The sequence below is a fragment of the Phasianus colchicus genome, chromosome 8 (genome assembly GCF_987193195.1).
Source record: "Phasianus colchicus chromosome 8, bPhaCol1.hap1.1, whole genome shotgun sequence".
NCBI lineage: Eukaryota > Metazoa > Chordata > Aves > Galliformes > Phasianidae > Phasianus > Phasianus colchicus.
The window spans coordinates 4,785,433-4,811,251 of NC_143443.1; the positions used below are offsets into that span (position 1 = coordinate 4,785,433).

General features: G+C 36.4%; 1 long non-coding RNA gene across 2 annotated transcripts in view; it reads left to right on the plus strand.

Moving 5' to 3' along the window:
• Nucleotides 1-3,254: 3,254 nt before the first annotated feature.
• The window catches only part of LOC149916983 (uncharacterized), a 90,407-nt gene continuing 67,842 nt past the window's right edge, over nucleotides 3,255-25,819 (plus strand). For both annotated transcript variants that reach the window (XR_016468517.1, XR_016468518.1), the window contains exon 1: nucleotides 3,255-3,319. This is a non-coding gene — a long non-coding RNA (uncharacterized LOC149916983). The remainder of the gene's footprint in view (nucleotides 3,320-25,819) is intronic.

A 25,819-nucleotide genomic window follows, 5' to 3' on the forward strand; every position in this document is an offset into this window, starting at 1 on the left:
GTACGCTCTTGAGCAAGTTCTGAATACTTTCATGGTCATGAATAGTGTTTTTTTTCCACTGCAACCTCATTCACGTGGACTGTTTTGCAATATTTATTAGGTAGATCACGAAATGCAGAAAATATGATCCTTTAAGCAGAGAACAATGTTTTGCCGTTCTTTTTGTATTTCCATTGTTTGACTTTTTTTTTTTTTCCAAAATAGGTGGTATAAAAATGCTTGAGAAGTAATTAATTACATATAAGGCTTTATTACGTAGAGGGCTTATTTTAGAGCCTCTTTGTCTGACTAGGAAAGAAGGTATCAGTTAGAGGGCAAATAGAACAAATTCACAGTAAGTGCACCTAAATTTGATTTTTTTTTTTTTTCCATTTGCTTCCTTAGCATATTCAAAATGGTTGTTTTCTTAGAGATTTTTATATGACACAAAATATAGCTATACATCTCTTTAACCACCTCTTTGGGAAGAAAGCATGTGGACTCTCAAGTTTGAATAAATGACTAAAACTACTGTGTCTGTAGCGTTAGTTTCTTTTATTGTGTGTTGTTTACAAATGTGACAAAATGTGATGCGGAGAGACAGTGTTTGGACAGGCTATTTTGAGAAAAATAAAAATAAAGATCAAGTTTATTCATGAACTGGACAAATGAACTTTGAGACCCCACAGAAATCTTGCACATCTTTACTATTCATTCTTATAGTAGAGAGTCTCAGGATGCTCAAGAAGTAGAAGGCCTTCCTCCTTGAGCTTTGCTGAATCTTTGTCTTATTGTGAGACAGAACATAGAGAATCTAAGAAGGAAAAGAATGGGTGTTTGAACTTGAATAAAAAGCTGTTATAAATATATGAAAAAAAAAAACCCACCAAGTAAACAACCATCTGTGTTAAATCTTCTATGTTGCTGAGGAAATAAGCAAAATAAATTGGTGCCTTCTAATGTAATTTTTATTTTGTTGATATATGTAGTCTTGCCCCTAACAAGAAATAGAAATAATAGGTGTTTTGATTTTGGTCTGAGATCTTTTGGCCAGCTGGAGGGAAGAAGGCATCGTGGTAAAATTGAAAGTACTTCGCTAGTGAGCTATAGCAGTAGAGACGTTGCTAGTGTATAAGAATCTTGTCTTCATATTTTTTGGCGTTTTCCAATATCTGCACACGAAATGTTTTGACGTAATAGTGGTAGTATGTCTTTCTGCACGTACAATGATATTTCCTCCACAATTAATTATTTTACATCAGTTACATTATGCAGTCAAAATTAATGAATCGCTTTATAACAATATTGACAAGTCATGTATGTATTTACTCTTTCAAATTGCTTTGTAAATGGCTTAACTGATAAATATCTAGTAGTACAGCTCACCCAGTGTTTAGTCTCAGTAACTGTTTTGCTTTTTATATAACCTTATATCAACTCGCTAATCCAGAGACCTGTTCTTTTAAGTAGCTGCTCAGTGTTGTGCTTTATCAATATTTTGTGTGTTATATGAAATGTCATAGTGATTACACAGCCTCAGAGAACAGGGTCATGTAGTCTTAATGAATTACTTACAAGCCTATATGAAGTGAACTACAGCTTGCTATTCCTTGGTAACAGCAGAACAGGAAAGAAATGTAGTTCTCTTTTAAAGGGTGCGTATTTCCTTGAACTAAATTAGTTAGATCTGCACTGACATGGTGATAGGGAAAAGTGATTCTTGCTCATTTTTTGGTACGTTTCTGCCCTTTTCAATTAAATGCTTTAAAACTCACTGCAATGACAAGTGTTAACTTCCTGCGGTTTTGCACTGTGTTGTGTCATAGGGAGAAAACTAGAAGCAGTGGTGTCCAAAGGAAAAAGCCTTACAAGTGACAACTTGTGCTGGCCTGCAGGAGCTCGGTGGTGTTAAGTCCCTAATGGAGAAGCTAATATATGTCACCGTCGTACCAGTCGGTTCAGATGGAAATACTAGTGTTTCCTCTTGTAGAATGTTTTGAGCAATTAAAAAAATATTAACGTAATTTTCATTTTTATCTGTAACTGGTAATGATCTTGAATTTGGATATTGCTGCTTGTTGTTCTCATTTGACAATTGTAAAGGAATCCAGTGAAGTGGAAGAGTAAAAGATAAATTGCTAATATTCATTCAGATTTCATCGCTATTTTGCCATGCTTCAAGAACCTTCCAGAGAGCGCATGCTTAAACCCTATGAAGAGAAAGAAGTATTGAAGCAATCTTTTTCATTGATAGAGCTACTTGCAAAAATGCACTAAAAATACCTTTTTGTGTGCTGAGACTCTTAAATGTAAGAGAGAAATAAAATGTGGAAGATAAAGAATTTTCTTGAGACCTGAACTAGGAGGTAAGCTTTTCCAGGACCTCAGAAAACTTGCATCTTTTTACAAGAAATTCTGTGTTTGCTTACTCAAAATGTTTCTACTACGTAATAATCATGAGACTATTGACATTCACAATCTACTCATAGTCAGCGTTTTTTATCTGGTAGAGGACTCCTGAGGTAGAAAGGATGAACAATTTCATTCCGTCGTCTTTTCAGTCATAAGGAATTTTCTTTGTCAGAATTTATTAAGCATTTAGCAGCGCTTTGAATGCCATTGTTTGCATTACCTGTAAAAAAAAAAAAAAAAAAAAAACCATACTGATGTTATGACGTTAGGTGGTACATAAATGTTTTCACTTCGATTTAAAATCAAGGAAGCGAAAATATATGCAAAAAACTGTCTGAATTAAATGCACATCTTAAAAAATGGAAAATAATTTATTAGTCTCGAAGTAGCTGGTGCTCTTGGACATCATCCTTTTTAAGGTCATTCGTAGGCTTCCCTCTTCCAGAACGTGTTCTGCTTCGATACAGCATGGCAACTCCACTATGAAAGCATCAAAATTTATTCACAAGTGTTCTGCAGACTTTTCTGGGATAATGGGCTTGTCTCCTCTCGGGAAAGGATATCTTGTATAGAGATGTGCGATATTCCAGTTGCTTCTTAATGCGCTCTTTAAAATGCTTCGATCTTGTCTGTCAGGTATCTGTGACAGAAAAATAAAGGTTACATTCCCAAAACACAGGAGGTAACCAGATGAGGAGAGCAATATCTCTTTTCAAATGCTGGCATTGAAGAGGTGGATAGAGTGAGACTGTGACGTATCAGGATGAAAAAATGTAGGTAAGAAGAAAGGAAATAGGCTGATCTTAAGTTCCACATAGCTGAGGGAATGTCTACATCTTTGGTCTCTTGTGTTTCTCACTTAAGGCCAGCGAAGCACCACTGCTACATGTGAAACTGAAACAAGCGAGGCAGTAGGTGAAAGACACAGGTAAGACAGAATCTACCTATTACTATTGCTATTTCATCCTGTGTTTACTTGCTTCAGTAAGAGATATGGAGTTAAAAATCCTCCAACAGACATCAGGAATCTGAAGGTATTCATGAAATATTTAGGTATGCCTGCTTTCTGTCTCTGCAAATCACTCTGTACCCTCCCCACTGCCCCCATTTCTGTAGTTTCTATTCAAATTTTATGCGTAGGTTACTCCAGGTAACACAGTGAAAATGTTACCTTGGAAAAAGTCAAGGTTTTTTTTTTGTTGTTGTTACCATGTAGTGCATTCTTAAAAATTACTTTAACTGTAAGGACTTGAGTTAATCTTCTTGCCATTTCCTACAGTCTTGTTCATTTTAATACTATTTACAGTTGATTAAACGCTAAGAAGCAATGACAGCAATAAGATTTTTGTTTTTTAAGGCATATTGCAAGTAGCTCTGTCATGGAAATAGACTTGGAATACTTCTGTATTTGTATTCTTTATGTGCCAGTAACAATGAGTGAGAAAATCAGTTGCACTGAAGAGGACAACTTAGAATTACAATAATATTAAAATATGCTCAGAAACCTAGCACCTGTGCTCTCTTAGGTAAGATTGAGAAATTAGATACCGTTTTTGATGCAATTAAGTCATTGGGAACAGTGCATTTGTAGTGAAAATACTAAGTCACAGCCTGAAGCAGCAATGCAGCACATGGTAGGAAGGCAGGGCCAACCCAGGGGAGCTCAGGTGCGTGCAGTGCAGCTGAGTGACCGGAAGAGCTGGAGCCAGGACCCACCCATTCCCAGACCTCATTTAAGGGTTGGAAGTGGAGGTGAGGGGGTCTTGCTGCAGATCCTTGCCTACCTGAGGGCTTCCGAAGGTAACCAGCTCTTTTCTTTCATTTCTCCATCTGTGGTTGCTGCATTTGGGCTTGTTCTGATTTGCTGCAGAGGAATACCTTGCCACCCTGCTGTTACTGTGGTACTTCCCATCCCGTTATAGCATTACAGCATTCAGAAAGCCATTCAGGTGCTTTTTGTGTATAAGATCTGTTTACTTAAGTTCTTTAGATAAATTCTTGGAATGAAAATGGAGTGCAACAAATGTATCATAATATGCTTAAGGATACTGTTTCTGAACTATTTGATGTTTATGGAGAAGATCTAATGGGCTAACAGTAGTGTGATGTAAATGTGGGCTGGTCTAGGAATATATCTTGAGGGAGTGGGGTAGATAAACTTGTCAAAATGCAGAAGTGTTAGCGTAAGAAAAACTTCAGCTTGTGAATGCTTGATGTAAGCTAATTTAAATAAAATGACTAGATATAAGAAAATCACTGGGAACAAACACATGTGAGCAAGGAACTTACAGCTGTGACAAACAATTGGCACAGCACATCAGCTATTTGGATGTGTCCTTTTGGTGGGACACGATACAGCCTTCCAAAGAGATAGGCGAGTGGGGATCATTCCTGCAAAAAATAATGCAAATCCAAGAATAGTCTGGTTTATAGTGAGTGGTTTTGAACAAATTATGCGGTATGAATTTTTTACGCCTCTTATGGCAAGTAGTATTATTTGCTTTACGCTAAGTAGGTGTTTTCAGAATCATTCAGCAGCTAGTTCTAATGAAGCTAAAAATAGTATTTTTTTTTTTTGCTGTTTTACTTATATGGACAGGGCTTATATCTTTACTTATATGGAAGTGCACCTGGTTGTAAGCAAGACTGGAAAAAATATCTAAGGATGACAAAATGAGAATTGCTTTTGATCTGTTTGCTAGTTTCTGTTTCCTCAGTGATCTCGGGTCTACAGCTAAACCTGCTTTTCAGTATGTGACTTCTTATATTTAATTAACACAGCTTTTAGTCTTCCTTTTTCATCTCAGGAGGAACAAATCAAATTCTTTTGTTTTTTAGCGATCTCTGGTATGTGCCATTTGTACTCATTCTGGGCTTTGTCTGGTACCATCTCTAATATCCTGTGGGAGCGTATCTCAAAGTTTTGAATCCCAGTAAGATCCTGGGAAGGTCTCCAAGGATCTTAAAAGTTATAGTTGCCCATCCTGAGTACTTAGAGTTTCTGGCTGGGTTTTTCTATGCTCTCCTGGCTAAAATATGAACCTATAGTTGTAATAATAGGTACCTGAAACTATTTAAATTTCTCTCATTACACTTCAAAATTATCTGGATAGCCAGTAGAAGATGATACGAGGGAAATTTCCTGAGGCCTGGGTGTGCGTATGGAGTGAGAGAAGAAATAAGGGACAGCAGAAAATGAATAATACATAAAACGCTTCTGTGTGGATCAAAGAAGGGAAAGGGGAAATGGTAAAAAACAGGGAGAACGTTTTCACCCTTTACTACTTTTCTCTGCACAGGTGTTCACGGTTTCCATGGAAACTTGAATATAGTCTGTTTTGAGGGGTGGGAAGTAGCGTTTATTCCATTTCTGTTTAACTGCCATAACTGCAATGGAAAAATTGATGTGTGGTTTCTGTTTTGCATGATTAGGCCAGCTACTTCCACCAAGAGCACTCACTAAAACCAACGAATCTATTGAACCTTGTGGTTAAATTATGAATATACTTTATTTTTACATATCACAGGAGCAGTCGTGGTCATAAAACAAGCCTAAGAGGTATCAAGAGTTAAAATTGAGTTTGCCTTTCATCTCAGTAGGTGATGCACTTAGATTATACTGGTTAAATGGATTTCTTCAAATGTATTCATCTACAATTTTCACTGTGTTTATGCAAAGTTGTTATAGTTTTTTTTAAGGAACATTTCTTTATTTTGTTCTGCAGTATCTAATATTAGGTGAAGAAGAAAGAAGTTTTTATTACGGTATTTTGTTATCCAATGAATAATACTGAGAAGATTGATGGAAATTAAATAAAAATAGGCTATGCCAAGTGAGATGCGTGCTTTTGCATTTATGTCATACATAGCAATTGTTTGTCGCTGGTGTGTACTATGGGTGCAGTATTCAGAAGCTATTGGCCTAAAGAGGCCGGCAGTTACTTGGCATTATCGCTGCTTGGTTTTGCAATTAAAATGGCGACTGAGAGATTTTTTTCTAACTTTCCAATGGAAGTAAGAATTATGAAATAAAACGTGTTGACAACACTGCACAACTGATAGCATAGAAAGTGCAGAGTTAAACAGTAGCTTCACAGTGCTGTTACAGGAATTGGCTTTGTGTGTGTCTACACGTCTCCAGGAGCAGAATGGGGATTTAACTGTATCACAGGGAAAAACAGGCAGTCCTTCATGTTGGGAAGTAGGTAAATTGTGTTCCACAGGTGGATAAGAACAGTGTAATGCTAAGTAGGTGATGACATTGCTACCTTTTGTTCCAAAAGGTATATAGTTTGTTTTTGTATTAACTGGTCATTGGTATGAGATGCTTTTAAAAATATATGTACTTGAGAAAAGAGTGGGATTCCCTTTTCTGAACTGAGTCTGGAAATGAGAAGCAATACTAGGCACAGGCAAATTAATAAAGCATGATGTTGGTGGGAGAGTACATGAGGAGCAGAGCTGCAGCGTGTTAGACAGCCCTAGGAACTTGGAATGGCAGTGATCTAAAACAGTGATCTGCTAAAAATCATCCTTATGCTTAAATGCATACCCACTCCGATGTGCCTGCTCAAATTTTGCTTGCGATCCAACTGCTGGATGTCAGCCACCATATGGCATTGCTTACTCAGCTTCACATGGACACAGATGTGATACCAACTTCTGTTTATGGCTGAAAGCAGCTAGAAGATGTTAGTTTTGGATTTTTATTAGAACTCCAAACTATAGTAGCTCAATTCCAGTTAAATATAGCAAAAAAATGTTTTCTTTGGTTTTTTTCTTGTCTCTATCATTTATCTCCTTTCATTTAAAAAAAAAAAAAATAACTTCTGCCTATGCTCAAAATGGAATACATGCTGTTAGTTTTATACATGCATTTTGTTCAGGAGGAATGGGTTTGGTTTTTGCTATGAATACGCACTTTGATTAATTTGTCTATTGAAAGATAATAGGTGACTATAAAAAATACTGAATATATGATAGGTTTTTTTGAGGTTACATCTGAACTGCTAATTAAATTCTCAGTATTAACACTGAATAAGTATGGTGTGTATACCATAATTTAAATACATTTGTGATGATTAACTAAAAACATTTCAATACTTTTTATGATCCTTATTCTTTTTGTTCCACTGGAATCACTGTTTCTGTATTTCTTCCTTCCTTCATTTTCTTTCCGTCTTTCTCCCTTCCTAAATACAGAGTTTTATTTATGTATATATATATGCATACATTTTGGTAATATTCATATGGTAAATAGTATATAGCCTTCAATTCTATTCTTTATGAGCGGAATTGTGATGGTTTTAACATGTGGGTTTCTTTTACAGTCATCCCCAAAGTCCTTGAGAAGGATCTCTTATTTCCGTACACTCTGTATCATAGAATTGCTTGAGTTGGAAGAGACTCTTAGAGGTCATCCACTCCAACTACCCTGTCAGGCAGGGACGCCTGCAACTTGAACAGGTTGCACAGGTGCTTGTGGGCAGACCCTTTGTTCACACAATTTGTTGACATCAGTGTGTAGTTTGGAGTTCCCAGAGATAGCAAAGTCTCTCCAAGATTTTGAGTGGTCACTGCCTGGATGTTAACAATTTTCTGTCGTAAGCCTCCTCTCAACACTCTTCAGTTGGACCGTCAGGTTCCCCAAAACGTGGCTTAGCAGTGGAGAAAATGTGAGGGAGTAATACCCACTGACTGTTGAGCAGTGTCTGCTGTGCGTCCGGTGTGCTCAGTCCTAGGATACCAGCACCAAGGGAGTGCTGGGATGGGCAAGTTTTCCACCTTGCCCTTGGTGAGTGCACCATTAGCGGTGCCTCTTGCTTGCTGCTGCAGCTGAGAGAGATTATGTCAGATTCTGTGCACAATGGCCACCCAGGCCATACTGGTTCCTGTGATCGAAAGGCATGGTGAAAAGCAATGGCTGCAGGACTGCTGTCATCACCGGCTGCTGCTCCGGGGAGACCTTCTCACAGAGAGCGTTGCTCCTCCTTGCAGCAGGCTGCATCCTGCCTGCTCTTTTCTTCCTTCTGGTAGCAGATCATCCTCTGCCGCAGCTTTAAGTCCAATCAGTGCATCTTTGTATGTGAAAATCTCTTCCTATTACATTGGAGACCTCTTGCAAGGTCAGATTTTCGTGAACTTGAGCACTGGCTGGATTTGGCACAAGTTGCTGGAAGATGTTGAGCAGGCTAGCTGTTCAGAAGGCTGGAAACAAGATAAACATTCTCAGGCAGCTTCTTGTAGCCTAAGAGGAAGTGGTTCAGGCATTTTTTCTCCAAGCAGAAGCAGAAGTGCTGCAGGAGATCACTTCTCCCATGGCGGCAATTCCATTTGTATCAGACTTGACAGGGCTATGGTCATCAGGTGCTGAATCACAACTGTCTTCAATGCTTGGGAGACAAAAGCCTGTGCTCACCAGCAAACAGTTGCAGGTTTGCAGACAGCTGAGGTGGAGGTTATGGTGCTGGGCATTCCTTGGCTCTTCCTGACAAACTGCACCTCTACCCCAGCATAGTTTTTGATATGTGCTGCTACTGAAGCTGGTTTCAGCCTACGTGATGCTCAAGAAGATGTCTAAGTGGTTGGGGTGCGCCCCAGCCATTGTCTCAGCTGAGAATGTGTTCATGGAGGCAGTAGTCAGCTTGATCTTGCAGGAACGATGGGAGGGCAGCACAGTCAAGTGGTGATCATATGACTGAGGTAGAATCATGTAACCTCTTTTCTCCTGATTCTGGAAGCGTTGGGTGGTTTCCTCCCAAGCAGGTAGAAGCCCTTGCGGAAGAGGTTTAAGAGGCTTTCTCTATCTCACTGTCCTTGTCTTCTTCCTTGCTCGGGAATCTGTCCCACTTCCTGCTGCTGTCTGACTTAGGAAGCAACAGCCCAGCCCATACAGCAGAACAAGGAGTTCTTAGGGATCTTGGTAGATGAAAAATTGGATAGATATTCATCAGAAGAGTTTAGCTATCATTTCATTCTGTTTTTGGGCACTTGGGCGGTTCACCCTCTGAGTTAGAAAATAATGGGTGCGATTGGAACTACAGAGTAGTAGTTTTTGTGTTGAGTATCTCGCAGGTTCACTGAAACAATTTATGTACTACATTTCAGAATGTTGTTTCCTAAGTAATATTGGCAGAAAATGTCTGGCTCCTGTGGACTGGAGGCTTGAACACTTAATAGAGGATGTTGTTGAAGTTGTTTTAATTAAAACTTTCACCAGCATTAAAATGAATAAATATAAATAAAAAAGAAGTGGTTAATAGCACTAAACAAGACGACAGATGCTAGATGCTAGTTGCATCGATTACTGAATTACTGGAAACACTTAACACTCTGAGGATGAGGGCAGACAAAGATCAAATGCAGTATCACAGTAAAGCCGGAAAACTGCCTCAATGAAAAATGTCGGAGCAGCTCTGACTCACCAATCTGATAGGAGTATTTTGTGAATTTGTTTATAAAAAAACCCAACAAAATAGCAACATTTGAAAAATGAAAGAATAACAAATATAATAAAAAAGCAAAAATCGTAATTCACAGAATTTTTTCATGTGTTAACAAGTTAACTACGTCGCAGCCACAGTTGATAAGGAATACATTAACTTTAAAAATGTTTGATATTGAAACTACCTCTTATAAACCGGTACCTTTAGCTGACATTCCGAGAACTTCGCGCTGTCACCGTCTTGAATCTTCTTTTGAAGATCTGAAGTACATAGTTAAGATATTCTCTTAATGTGCGTAAGTTTTAAATAGGAAAGCATGCAAGGAGAATTTCTAGTTGGTATATTTTATGTTTTATTGAAGTATACTTCAGTATGCCTCTATTAACTGAGAAATTGTCTTCGCCTCAGTCTGTATATATCCTTTAAAGAAAGATTTCTTTTTCGTAACAGCTTTATATTTAAAAATATATATATTTTTTAACTTCACTTATCAGGCAGAGTAAAAGAGCCATAACTTGAAAGCATAGGTAAAAATCTATAGTCTGGTGCTATTTGCTTGTTCCTTGATAGTAGACTCAGTTAACAAATACAATAATCTGAATGCATCTTGTGACTAGCAAGACAATCTTTTTTTTATGCATTAAAAGTTTACTATTATTAAATTCCTTGAAAAAGCAGCAGAAATAGTTTCCTATTTCGAAAGAAAAAAAAATTCATCTTTGAGAAAGTATAGGCGGAAAAAAAAAAAAGGAAAAAAAAATAGAAGAAATCCTTTATCTACAGCTAATTTGGACTCTTGAAGTTTCCATAAATATTGTTTCCCTACTAAAGAACCGCTTGATGGCTTCTAAAGTCCTCCAGAGAGTTAGGACCTTGTTTTATAGACCTGTGGTAGTGAATTTACGTGCTGGTTTAAATTTAAAAAGTCCAGCTGTTTCTAGTGTTGAATTCTTAACGATTAAAATATTGGTTTTATTTAGTCATGATAAATAGGACAGCATTTGTAGCATTAGAGGAGAAATAATTTACCAATCTATAACAGTGGGCCTCTATCCCACAGTTCAGATTTATGGAGGCCATTTACGTGAGAGTTAATGCCAGCATTTTACATCATCAAAATGAACAGTATGATCCATGAGATGCCAATATAACTGTTTTCCAGAACCTGAGAAAATTAACAAGAGACTTTCAATTTATGCCATTGTTAAAAATCCGTGGAAACCATTTCCAGAGAACACTTAAGTATTTCTGTTTTATGCTGAGCTTACCGTGTTTGAATTTATGGTCTAGTGCACTTAGTTATGTTACTTAGTAGATAAACTAGATTTTGTAGTACTAACATAAACCAGGTCAAGATGTATCAATATCACATTTGTAACAGATGTCACTTAGTATCTTGCTTACTATGTAAAATGTGATAGGAAAGAAATAATACCCTTGGCGTTCTAACAGAATTTTGGTTTGGCCAATCATAATGGTATACTGCTGTGTACTGACTGAATGATGTCCTTATATATAAATTGATAAACGTTACAGGATATTTAGTAGGATGGATGTAGAATAAGTGTCTTTGTCAAACTGATGTGATTTAAGTGAAGTCCTTGGAGGAAACAATCCAGTTTGATTAATTATATTAGAGTTGCTTTCACTGAGTATTCAGTTTTTCAAGTCCCTAGATATCTTGGTCTTGTTGAATGACAACATGCCTTCTGGTGTGTCAGCCACTCCACTCAGGTTTGTATCATCAGCAAACTTGGTGAGGTGCACTCTATCCCTTTTTCCAGGACGCTGATGAACAAGTTGTAGTTTACACCTAATAAAATAGGAAATGTTACTTTTGGAGAACCCACGTGTGTTTCAATGCATGATTTCAGTGCCCTGTTCTCAAAAGTTAGTTCCTGTTGCTTTTACAAGTACGCTTATTTTTGTTGCCTTAACTAGATAGCTTATTTTTTGTATGGCTTTGCATGTTCTAGACTGACTGTTCACATTACTTAGATTCTGTGAGAGCTATGGCTTTATCACCCTTTAGAAAAAGAGAAAGTTACTTTTAAGTGTTCCAAGTTGAATGTACGCTGAATTAGTAGGAAACAAAAGTGATTGAGTCGTTATTTACGATAATCCATCAGAATCGCAGAACTTGTTGATAGCTTCACCGTGCTCACAAATTTTTGTGAAAAAGGTGCAGCTGTAAGCTACTAATGAGTTTCAATCTAGAGACAATATGACTGATGGCCAGGAGTCTTAACATTGTCCTTAACTTTGTCAGTATTAGCTGTATGTCATGTGGATAAAATCATTTGACTTACTCCGTTGCTGTTTCTTTGGGGAGCAAGTAATGCTTATCTTGCTTGTAAAGTTCAGTGATACTTGTCCATACAAGAATCTAAGCCTAGTGCAAACAGAAGCTTGCAGTTCAGTTATTTGCTCTACAGGTGTTTTACAAGTATTGGGAAGGGAGATGAAAAATTCAGCTAGGGTGAGTGGATGTCATGTGGTGTATCACTAACAGCAATAATCATTAGACGAGTTTCAGTGTGAAGAATCAAGTGAGAACAGGAAATGTTTTCTTCTATTATAATCAAACTGAGAAGCATTGCAGAATATCAAGATCTTTCTACTGTAAACTGAAGGAAAAAAAAAAACAACAAGTATGATAGAAAACCAAGCAGTGTTGCAGGATATTTTTTTTCATGGAGGATATTTCTAATATTCTTATCGTAGACATGAACACAACGCGTAGTGGAGAACACTGGACCAGTGTAATTATACGTATACCATACAGAATCTAATTATTCTTCCGGGCTGCTATCCGAGAAGTAAGATTTTTCATATTAAAACTGCTTTTACCAAGCATCTTTAATACTAGAAAATTATTGAATTAAGATCAGAGAAATTATCACACTCAGAAGTTCTTTTGTAATTGAGAATGCCTGATTCTGGATTTGTGTTTTTACAGATCCTTGCACGTGCATGTGCTAAATAACACCTATTTTAATTTAGAGACTTTTCTGCCTGAAAGAGATTTCCAGTATAAATTTTACTGATTGTATGTCCTCTTAAATTAATGACAAGTGTGCGTTTATGAAGGCAGACTAGGACTAAAAGGAAACTGAACAAAATGTTCAATGTGTTGTACTTGTAATTAATAATAAATTTGCCTTTTTAAGCAAGTTTATTAAAACAGGTTTCTTTTATTTATATCTGGATTTATGTTGTCATTGACATTACAGAATGGATATTCACAATCCATCCACCTCTGCGTTGCTGTATAAGAATCTCATGTAAATTTTTGACATGATGAAATCCATCCCTCATGAGCTGGATACAGACTGTGGTGATCTTAGAAGTGTTAAGAGCAATATTCATGATCCTACAGCTTTTAAATTCTTAAAGCCCTAGTTAGACTTCTTTTTTATTTTAAGGGAAGACTTTATGAAAAAGCAATGTAGGCATATCAGTAAAGAATGTTGCTGTGCGTGAGATTGCATTTCTTGATAGCTGGGGAGGTTAACAAACTTGCCTGTAGTTTGGCCGCTTCAATCTCTAGTGATACAAAAACCCTATTTCTCTTGCTGCCTCTCTTGCATAGGTCAAATGCAACCTTCCATTTAAATAAATGGGCTCATTTGTATTCTTTTTCTTTCTAATTTTGATCATGTTAGCATGCTAGCATTTTCAAGAATATTGAATATTAATTAATTCTAGCTATATTAGGCATATAGTTAATATAACGAATGTAAATATTAAAGGTTGAATATGAAAAAATTGGGCAACGGTGTTTTGATACTTAAAATGTAGGCACAGAAGTATGTGACCTATTGGTGAAACTTTTTTTTTAAAAGCACTTCTTGAAATGAGGTGATGTCTAAAGTGAAACACCTCTGAAAAGTGCATACCTTAGATATGGTGTGGAATGGACTACAGAATGTTTAGAAATTAATCAAAAAGCCAGATCTTGCTACCGGGGATGAAAGTATAATTAGACATAAAATTTCCACAGTCTCCTTTATACAACAATATTTTATTTTTTTCCTTAGTTTTTGAAGATTTTTTTACCCTGTAATTTGTGTTCAGGCAGTTTGTTTCCTTCAACTTCCTGTAGCGTATAAACAGTGTTACTCAACAAGCATCTAAGATTGTATTGCAAAGACTGTCTTACTCCTTAGCAGTGGCCTTTTGATAAACTTGTTATGTAGAATTAATTGTGACGTCCTTTGGGATAACTTCTCTTTCCATTACATTAAAAGCAATTTAAAAGGAATTTTTAGCATATAATTGGAAAAATAATTTTTAAGTATTTAATAACCCAAAGAAAAAAATTCCTCAAAAATGTAGATAAGTAACTTGTGTTCTTTTTACTTCAGTTCAAAACGAAGTTCAGAATATTCTCTATGATAAATAAGGTGTGCTGCAGTTGTGTCGCAGATGTTATTTACGTGGTCAGGACTGATTTATTTTCCCATGATTTGGGATTTCATTTTTTTAACAAACAAGCTCTTTAATTTCACTAATCCTCAACACAATCACAGCAGGGAACTTCATTAACCCATTTAATGTGTTTTAATTATAATAACAAATAAAAATCTTTAGTTTCTGCTTCACTTTGACTTTTGCTTCACTTTGGCGAAGCACACGGGGTCCAAGCATGTAAATCTTTCTGCTTCTTTAAATAAAAGTAAGAAAGAAAGAAGAAAAAGAAACATTTGAATTGGACGGTTCTTATGTGAAAATCAGAGAATTTAGTTTAAACTAAATTAATATTTTGGAAGCCTTTGAGAAGACTAGATAGAATATATTGATGATTGTTATTGTGCACCTAGTGCTTCAACAGTGAGAAAAGTAAATACTCTGCTATTACTCTCCGGAGCTGAATATTCTTTCAGAAAAATGAATCTATCTAAAGCTAAAAATAACAGATGACAACTTATCTCCTATTTGACAGTGAAGGCTTTTGCCTGATATGTTTTAGACGGATACATGACATAACCAAACACACAAAAACAGACGTAGGGATGTAAATTACTGAAGGATTCATAGGGAAGAGGATAATAGTACACTAATATTTTCCTCAAAAAGGAGAGACGTAGATAATGCTACAAGGCCATGAATTTTTCTTGATTTTGCTACTTAATATTGGCAAGTATGATGTTATGAGGATGCTCAGTGGGCAGAGTTAACAGATGAGATGGCCTTTCCCAGCTGATTGTGGTTTCTCTCACTTGCGTAAAAAGTTGTCTAGAAACAGTGAGAGTTGCAACAAATAGCAGCAGCTCATGCAAATTATCTGTGCTAAATTAATTATGTATGCAACATACCCTAGAATACTACGTAAGTATTTTATTGACTACTGAGATACAAAATAGGCAGCAATTAATTAATCCTAGCGTGCGTATTCACTTTGCGTAGAAATATTAATTATCACAGAGGTTCAGATTTATCATTTTTCCATGCCACTGCACATTCTAAGAACCAGATATGCCTTAAAAAGTTCAGCTTTCATCCTTCAATGAGCTTATTCAGTTAAAGCGTAAGAAAAGTATTATATAAGTATGCAAATTAATGTATTGCCTTTCTTTCTATGAAATCAGGTACGTCGTTACAGAGTTGGGTGCTAGGATGCTAATTTCTTTGCTCCTCAAGGATTTACAAGCAATGTCAAACTGTTATCAAGCGTTATTTGATTGAAAATGAATGAAAGTTTTTTAGATCACGTGTCAACTTTTAACGTAATTTGATTAATTACTAGATGCAGATAACTGAATAAATCTCATATGCTAAAGCATAGAACAGTAGATTGTAAAATTACTGAAGAATCTAAGTGGAAAAAAATTTTAAATATTCTTACCTCTTAGATTTTCTGTTGCTTACTAATACTTGAAAACGGAGTATGGGAATTTATAGATACTTTCTAACAGCTATTGTTATTTCTACCTATGAAGGAAATAGAGCACTCTTGATGTACATTCTTGTTAAAACATCCAGAGCGTGTGCTACAAAAAAAACAAAGGACAACACAGTGCATTGCAGTGCATTGGTGTTTTTCTGTGCTAACACGCTGGCTTGTGTTCCTGCCTGCACTTGAGGAAGCGGGATGCCTCAAAGCAGAACCATGAAGGCATGGCTTTCTCGTGCCCACTTCCTACCTCCACAATTTTATTCACTCTATCCCCAAGCGTTTCAACAGGCCTCACTGTGGTCTGGGACTCCTCTTGACTGGCAGCCGTCTCTGTGCAATGCCCCCCTGGCAATAAAAACGTTCATGACTGCTTTCCCAGGTTTGATGTTCAGATGTAATGCTAAACTAAATGAAATTAAGTAATATGCGCAAAGATCCATAAATAATACATTTAATGAATGTTGGAAGGGACAAAGCAGGACCACTGTGGCTCGCACACAGCGGAGTTTGTTACCACCGCAGCTGGGCATGGCCAGTTGAAGGAAGGCAATGGCCACCATTATGTGGGAGCCCTCTGAGGGCGCCTGAGACCCCATGATGACCTCGGTCATTTTTTATATTCAACCTTCCAGGTGGCAAAAGGAGAAACGGGTTTTTGCAACTTCATCCTAGTATAGAAGGCTGGATGAATAGGTGATTATTAAGAGATTCAATATTCTCTGAAGAAGGGAAAAATTAAATAAATAAAAATCATGGCTGTAAGGTTATATACATAGGTGGCAAGCTAGACTTTCTAGAATATAGAATATCTATCATCTTTCTATCATCACTGTATGCAAGGCCACTTTTGGTAGAAAGTGCGTTGATGCAGATTTTCAAAATGCCAAGCATCCAAAGCTAGCTGAAAAATTCCTAGAAATCTTTATGAAATATCTCTGAAGTAACCTAGCAGGCTTTTTCTTGAGCTTCCAACCCTAATTATTGGCTTTAGATGGTCTTCTGTTAAGGTTTGCATCCATAGTTTCTCTGAGGTACTGGAGAACAAGATTGCTGTGGGGAGCTGGTCTGTATCTGACAGCTGCCAACACCTGAACTGTGCCTTTGTTCTGTCTCTGCTTCGTGTCAGGTAGAGTCTTGTGGAATGGAAATAGGTTTCAAACATGTCTCTGACCAGGATGAATGGTTCCTTGGGGCACGTTGCTTATTGCTGCAAAATGCTTGTGCAACCACTGTGACTGATGAGTGAGAGAGTATAAATATTGTCTTCCTTGGATGAGAAGAAAGAAGAGAAAAGGGGATAAATAGCAGTGAGAGTAGTTTTAAGCACTGAATAACTACGATGATTACTAATATTTTAACTATAATGACTAAAATGAGTATTTTGAGCTCTTGGAAAATGGGTGTTACCTTTATACTGCTCTCCTATTTGAAAGATATTGTCACTCTGCTAAAATGTGCCGGCTGTGAAACAGCCAAGTGTTATATGATACGTTACGCTACTACTAAAATAACTGCTAGAAATAATGATATTTTTAATGTAAAAAAAAATGTATTAAGCTGAAGACAATTAAATGCATATGCTACATTTATAGCAGACGTTTTTTCTTTTTCTTCAGTATAGGAACCCTACTTACCCCATCTTCTTTATGTAATCAGTGACGTGGAGCGCTTATACAAGCAAGGAGTAATACATGGCACCTGAATTTAAATTCAGACTGTGCCTTTAAATGTAGTCTGAGTTTTTAAATTCAATCATGTGTCTTTAGCCAAGGAAACTAATGAATATTAAACTGAAATCTTGTACTAATGAATGTATTCAAAATTAAATCTGGTCTATCAGTTTACCGGATTTATCTCTTAGTACACGTTGTCAAAATCTTGTCAGCTTTTAACAGATGCAATTATCTTAAATTAAAATTCAATTGAAATCTTGTTGGATGGGGGAAAACTGTAACTTAACTCTCGGTTGTACTTCTGTTGAACTATCTTTGCTGCTATCTAAGGCTTAGTGGTGTCACTTATCCCACACAGGTAGCTGTATCTTGTACGTGGTACCTTAGCGATGCTGTTAGCTTGTTTGAAAGACTCATAGCACAGAAGAATATCAGGGAAAGAGTGTCAATGAAGTTAAACAGCAATAGAGAGCGTGCTGCTTCCTGAATATGAAGGATTTAAATTATCCATTGCTTGTTCTATACTGTGTCTCCCAGTGATAACTAAGAATAAAATAATTTTGTTGTACTAAGTTAACTAAATTAACTAAGGTACGAAAATGAATGTAAGTTCATTAAATAGAGCTGTCTGGTGTTGAAGAAGGTAAGGCTGGTAAGAACTAAACAGCTCTTACACCTAAAGAATGTGTGGTTTACTTACTTAGATTTAAAGCTCCTTTCATTAAGTATTTCTGTTTATTCTTTAGTAGAACAGTGAATAAGTCAAAATGCTTTTTGAATAAAATGCAATTTTGACCCTTCAGTTAGAGGACGAAAGCAAGGATTTGTCCAAGAATAGGAATGGGGAGAAGCTAATATTGCTTATTGAGGCTTAGGAAAAACTGTTGTTTTTTCTTCTCTGAGTATTTGTTTGATTTATTACTTGACACATTCTGATTAAGTAGCTTAGCCAAATATATAAACTATTACTCTGAAAATAACTAGTGTATAAAATTGTTTATGCTTGCTTAAGTCATCTTTCTGCCCAACTAGGAAAAAAAAAATGTAAAAATCCAGATGTGAGAATAATCTAATGAGAATTTACCACTTACTTTATACTCAAAGGATGCTAAATAAGTCGTAGGAACAGTTCAAGAGTATATTAATTGTAATTTTTCCTGTGCTCACAAATTAGCATGTAAATTAAACAATCTGCAAAGCCACTGAATTGGCACAGCAAGTCTAGCTCAGGCTTATAACGATGCCATGTGCAGTGTTTGTCCATTATCTGTTCAGGTGAGTCATTTTAACTTTGTGCCCTGTCAGTGCAGTGCAGTCATGCCCCAGGGGAATACTGGCAAATTCATACAGTCGCACTTTAGATCTGAGGAATTCGGATGTTTTTGTTTGCCTCATCCCCTCCACGCTTAATTCTTCCCTCATGCCCAATATAATGAGGGTTTTAAAAATCAGTATTAGTTAAAAAGATTACCTGCTTTGCTTCTTAAGTAAGTTATGAATATTGTCTGTGTAATTTTGGAAATGAATTTTGTGCATGGAAAGCTACAAGTTTGATGCCACATCAAGTATGTTTTTTAAAGGGATTGAGAAAGGCCCTTGTGGAAATAGGTCTCTAAAATAGTAATAACTTGGTATGAAGTATTATTATCCCTAGTTTTTGATAATACTCTAAGATTGATTCAAACCGGTACATTTATTATTGCAACAAATTATATGCAGGCCAGATGTGTCAGGTCATGTTAACTTAGTTTTTTAAGTTGGTCTTGTTTTCTTACACTTTATTCTTTCATTAAAATGGTAATGGAACAAAGTAAAACCCTTTCGAACAAATATGCCCAGCTGAGTTCTACTTCTTGATAAAGTAAGCTTAAGAATGTATGATCTGGTTCAAACGTACGATAACGTTTTTTGATCATGTGATTTCAGTAGCATTAATTTCAGAAGAATATTAGATTAGGATAGTAGCAATGCAAATACAGCGTTTGAACTAACTCTTCCTTGATGTCATCTGCTGCTGCTCAAGAAAAATGTACAATCTGGTAATTTATGATGCTCATAATGGCAGGTAAATCTTGTGGACTGTATAGTAAAATCATGAAAGAGAGACTGAGAAGAGAGCTTAAGGTAGTGAGATTTAGCAGAACCGGAAATAGGTTTTGATTTTTACATTCCTTGGACAATGTTCTACAGTATCACTTTCATTTTCAAATAACTGTACTGAGGTTTCAGCTGGATTTTTGAGATTCTTATTTTAGGACATGGTATAATGAAGCATTACAATCTCTGTGTAGAAAATTATGCTGGGAGATGAAAAAAAACAAAACAAAACAAAAAAACCATAACCTCAGCCATGTAAATCTCACAGAATCCATTTAAAATAAATAGTAATCTTTATAAATTTTACCTAATTGCTAAAATACGTGAAAAACTACTGGATGTCTTTTCTCTGCAATGTAATCAGTACAAAGTGAAAAGAAGGCATTTTCAAATGAAAACATTGCTAAAGTACAGATGTAAGCATTTTTTTATTAAAAACTACAGTGCTTCACTGTTTAAAAAGCAAGCAGAAAATCCCTAGCTGATATCAAGTTCCTTACATTTTAGTTTATTTGTACAGAATAAAACATCAGAATAAAATATCTGAAGATACAGACGTGCTACTTCAAACAGTCCTGACAGTCACTCTCTCAAACTACCTTTTATGCAAAATATGCAAGTACATAATTAAGCGAATATGTTGATAACTGAAATTTGAAAGCTGTTTGAGTCCAATACTGATTGCCAGGATCACTTGGAATAGTTGAGCAGTGCAGATTCTCCGGGCACCTGCAATTTTAAGTGTAGAGTTGAGACGACCTCTTGAAATCAGAGCATAAGATGCCCAACTTGAGTTAGAAACGGCACTTTGTGCAAATTTTCTCATGTTATGTCTTGAATAGTGTTTTGTTGAAAAGTAGTCAATGCAACAAGGTTTTTGTCTTAAATTTGTTTCTCTCTGCACTAGGGCAGAAACAAGGCTTTCTGACATAGCACCTTTAGCACGCTCAAAATATCAAGAACTGAAGAGTTCTCAAATAAATAATTTGGGAAGGATACTGAGGGCTTGAAATCTCCGGTTTCCCAGGAACTCAAACTTGACTCAGTCCTCATGTAAAATGGCAGCTTTCGAGTCTTTCCCTGCAGTCAGGCCTAGAAGTCTCTTCTGTGTAGGAAAGTACAGAAAAGAATAGAATTAGTTGGGCTAATTTGTGATCCCTAGCTAGGTGTTAGCCAGTCATTTGCTATTCACCTGTTATTTCTTACGGTAACTACTTTGTTTATGTTCACAGTATCAACTGTATGCAGTTTTGCATGTTGACTTCTCTGTTGGAGACAATTCCTGTGAAGTTGTCCCAGTGCTTGAAAACCTTAAATACTACCACAGGTGTGATGCGTAGATAAGAAGTTTATGCTGCTGGGGCACTGTGATATTATAGGGCAAAGCATGTGACAAGTAGCATTACAAGATCAACTTCTTTTGGCATAGTTGTGTTTCTCTCATGGTGCCATCTTGAAGTGCGTGAGCTGGATTCTATTCAGGGTAACTAGAGCACAGTTTAGTTCAGGACACTGTTAATGATCATTAAGTCAGCGGGATCAGGATGGTTGCCTCTGTCTTCTGCTGTAAGGCGCGCTATAGACAGATGCTCCTGCCTCTTCTGTTTTTATCTGCAAATCCAAATTCCTCTTGCACCACGCCATTGACTGATCCAACATGAAATTTGCACAGAGCTGTTCCAAATAAGGATTTAATCCAAGCAATGGATTCTGCAGTTGTTTGGGTCCAGAACCGCAGAGTGGTCCTTCATTGTTCTGTATTAGCACCTAGCTTAATCAGGCATCATTTAAAGATGAGTCAGGGATAAATGAATCACATTGTTTTTAAAAATGAAAGAGACCGGATCCCTGACAAATCTTCAGGAAATTCTTCACTGTGATCAAGATTCTTTGTCCATGAATAAATTAAATTTTTCTAAAGTGAAAATGAAATCATCACATTCAAGAGTGGTGAAATGTTGTGTTCATCTCCTGTTAGTGTTGTGCTCAATATTGCGTTTGTTCTGAAGTAGCCTTGTTAGAAAATGCAATTAGGGAAATGGTAAAACAGCATTTCTTGTGTTTGCTTTATGATTGAGAAGTTCTTTTTATCTTTTAAAATCACGTGATATACAATGTGATTCAGTGTTGCAGCTTACAGTTGCTTAGCAAATAGAATTATGAAAACTAAAACACTAAAACTAGTGATTAAACCAGGGCACCAGTGCAGATAGTTCTTTACATATGCTTTGTCCTCAGCAGGCAAAACTCTCCAGAGTTTGTGGAAAAAAATTTTTAATGGTGTATGAAAGTTGCAAGACCTATATAAACGCTGAGAAGTTAAATCATATTGTTTGTTTGGCAGAATCAATCTTTTAACAGGTCAAATGTACACTGCATTCTTTAACAAGGAAATTTTATGGCAACTAAAGGTAACTTTAAAATCAATTATTATCAATCTATGGTATCTGGAGGAATGAAAGCCAGACTTCTTGTTATAGCGGAAAAGATGCTACTCAGCAGAAAGATTTAGTATAATTCCCTAACCGACTGATGAATGAAAAGCTTACTGGAGTGAATTTGTGAAATCACTTTCTATTTCTTTCCTTCATTGCCGGTTCCTTGTGATAGAACACAAATCGTCTTTATAGCAGCCTAATCCTGTGAACATTCAGCTTCCTGTCAGCAACAGGTTCTACATGACTCTGCTTTTGAAAAAAATCTAAATGGCATTGGATGTAAAAGCTATCTTTGGTAGTATGTAAGAAGGGGAAAGACTGTGAATTACAAGTATTATACGCAGGGAAAAATATTTTTAAGGCAATACAACATCAGTGTTTTAATGCTATTTGAAAATCAAGTGTTATTTTTTAAGTAACGCTAAGTTACTTAAGTCCAGTGAAACGGGACTAAATTCTGCAAGCTATCCAAAAAGCCAAGCATCCTCTACTCAAACATGTTCTGGATCTGTCACAGCTCCAAATGACATGCTTCCAGTTTCAGAGGCATGTATAAGAAATAATAATTAAGTAGATTTCAGGACTTAATTTTATAAATGTATGAAGACACCATAGTTACTGTAGTGATTAGAGCATCAGTTCTTACTCTCTTGCTCTGTTTTCAATGACTGGAGATATTAGCTATCTTACTGCTATTCAACTTGAAGTCATTTTTGCATTAGCAAAAGAATCATGCTGAAGGCTGTATATTCAGTTGTGAGGTTAATGGATGATACTGGCATGCACTGCAGTCCTTGGGAATATTAATTTTAAGATTAAACAAGTGTGACTTCGTGTATGAGTAGGAGTGCTTGCAGTGTGTCTATAGTTAATGTTCTAGTCATTCTGATAGACTGACTCAGGCTGGAATGTTCTGTGTGGAAGTGTTAAATAGTATGTCAGGTTTTTCAGCACCGTGACAAGTGCTACATTGATGTTGGGGGAAAAAAAGAAGTATTTATCTGGCCACTCTTAGAAATTTGAGTTAGGCTTCACTTCTCATTCTTCAGTAAAGGCCTTGTGTTTAAATCATGTAGTGCTTATGTATTCGTCCCTTCTCCTAATTACATCGCTGACGTTCATTAGTGATCCTCATCTTGCTGTTCTTTCTCATTTAATATGTATACTGATAAAAACTCGAGTATATTGTTTCTTAATTTTACTACCTCTTCCTTAAAAATAATAAGTTTTAAAAAGTGTGTGATTTCATGTGAAATAGTAATACAAATACCAGCACCAAAATCCTCGATTGCCTACGGCTTGTCATACTATCTTTCCAGCAGATGTCAGTTTGCTTTAAGTCCCTCAGCAGGACAGGAGCCTGCGGTCCAGGCTCCTCCTGCAGCTGGAGGATTAAGCCTTCATCAGCATGCTCCACTGGATCAGGTGGCCTGTAGTAGACACCGACCATAGGGATTCCCTTTGTTGCCTTGGTCTCTCTCTCCTATAGGCTTTTGATTTGCTCATTGCCGTTCTTCATGGACAGCTCTTCATACTTCATACTCTACTGTTTTCTTGATGTAGCAAGCAACACCTCTCTCCCTACTTGTTTTGAAATGAATAGGTTATGTTTCATCAAGCTTAGTTTTTTTACTTTTGCTTTCTTAAGACTGATGCAGTAATTTATGAAGATGGCTGACAGAACAGCGAAAAATAGTTGCGTTAATATAGATACAGTTTATGGCTACTTTTCTACTTGATAGGGTCAGAGGAAACAGTGGTGGAAATGGTACACGAGAGTAGAATTGGTAGCGATCAAAAGAGGATTAGTAACAAATTACCAAATATTTATTAAGAGCTCTGAAAAGATCTTCTTCGATAAGACAGGTATTTTACCTTGGATACCTCTGTGGTATTGCATTGTGTTCCCACTGTATTTTGGTCGCTTTAATTCTTAGATGCTGAAGGAGAAAGGAGACTAAGGATCTGAAAGAAATTAAGGACTAATTTGCTATATTGAGCTTTGATGACATGACGAAGGTGGGATGTCCCTGGTACTGACAATAGTGAACATTATAAAAAGATGTGAAAATATTGTATTCAATCCTTATTGCTTTGAGTAACGTCTAAGGTGTGCTGTGTGTGTGCAGTCTTCAGTAACTTCCTGTCATTCAGATGGGGTCTTTATTATAGACATAAGATAAATAATTTGAATTGCCAGAGAACAATTTTCTGCCAGATAAGCTTCCGTGTCACCTGTTCCAGAGAAGTAGTTGAGAAATAATTCGACTGGATCATGTATGTATACAATATATTAGACCATTGAGAACACTCTGTATTCTCTAACAGACAGCACGTTATGCTTTGGACTTGATTCCAGCTGGAAGTATATATATATTGCCCTGTGCAAGCATGTTTCTTTATGTATATCATACACGATATATGTGTGGTGTTGCTATGTGTATTTAAAAATATTTATGTAATGCATACGTATGCATGTGGGAAATCGTGTTAACGTTAGTGAATCAAAACCAAACTATGATATGCTTCCTGTTTCATATATGTACATAAATAAAAGAAAATTAAGTCTTACATACAGTGACATCTGGTTTTACCATCCACTTGAGAAATGAAAATATAACAGAAGGGAAGAAACATCTGCCTACTGGAAATTGTCAAACTAAGCAGTGAGTCCCAGAGTGGCTTAGAGAGCAGGAGTCTAACCAAGCAGTTCTGTGGCTCCAAATGAGACATGCACTGTACAATGGAGAAGCGTATGTGTTTCTTAGAAAGTAAGACCTGGAGTCATATAAAGCTTTCTAGGTAGTCATGTTTGTTGCTGGAACTGTCAACATGTTTGGGTTGCTTAAGACCAGTGGATTTTTCTGCTGTACACTCTTAGTTATTTTGGATTGCTTCAATTCAGCTGGTTGGTCAGGTTACGTTTACAATCAATGGTATTTTAAGGACACTTGCATTTAATAGAATCATCTCTGTTTTGCTGGAACTAATCCCTTCTGACATTGTTTCACTATACCATTTTCCAAAGATCAAAAACGAACACAAAACCTTACTCTTGCTTATTTTGTCAAATTCAACCTAAAAAAAAATTTTAAATTACTTTGTTCTGGAGCACATTGTTACATTGCTCTGTCGTTAAACAGTAAGAAGAAAGTGTGAGACAACTAACATAGTTGATAATACTTGTTTATTTTAATATTAAATTAATGTGATTAGCCATATAGCTCAATAGCCCAAGATTCTTTCTCAAAAAAAAAAAAAAAAGGCCTTCTGCCAGTAAAATATCAGTCTTGGAGAGCACAGATTCTACTTGCTGGTAGAAGTGGACAGGACTGTTCATGCAGTGGGAGGGGAGGGCAAGGTTAAAATGGATTAAGAATGTTTTTCTGGTCATACGTGTTAAGTGTTATTCTGTGTTGTGTCTTCCTGATAATCTTTTTAAAGCAGGTTTGTCTGACATGTTTTTGATTAATGAAAGTTAGAATAGTATACTTGTACTCTGTTTAAGAGCAATGCATTTAGGATTATGTAGAGTTTGAATCTGGAGGGTGGAAAAAAACTAACAAAAACAGCCATGTTAGTTTTTCAAACTTGGCAGTGATTTATGTTATTATTCTGAAGGTCTGTGGTTAACTACCAGCCTGATGTCTAACAAGTGAGGTTTTATTTGCTGTTCCTGTTGTTGTGGTATAGTTTTGTTCTTGGAGTGTCTTAAAGCAAGAATTTATATTCAATGGCATCTACATCTTTCTATAACCATTCAGTTGAGTGTATTCTGAGGCATGTATGTAGAACAACAGTAAGTCAGCTAAGGGTATGACCCACAATGTTTATTTGGTAACATATATAAACATAGACATAACTGTAGGTCCTGGT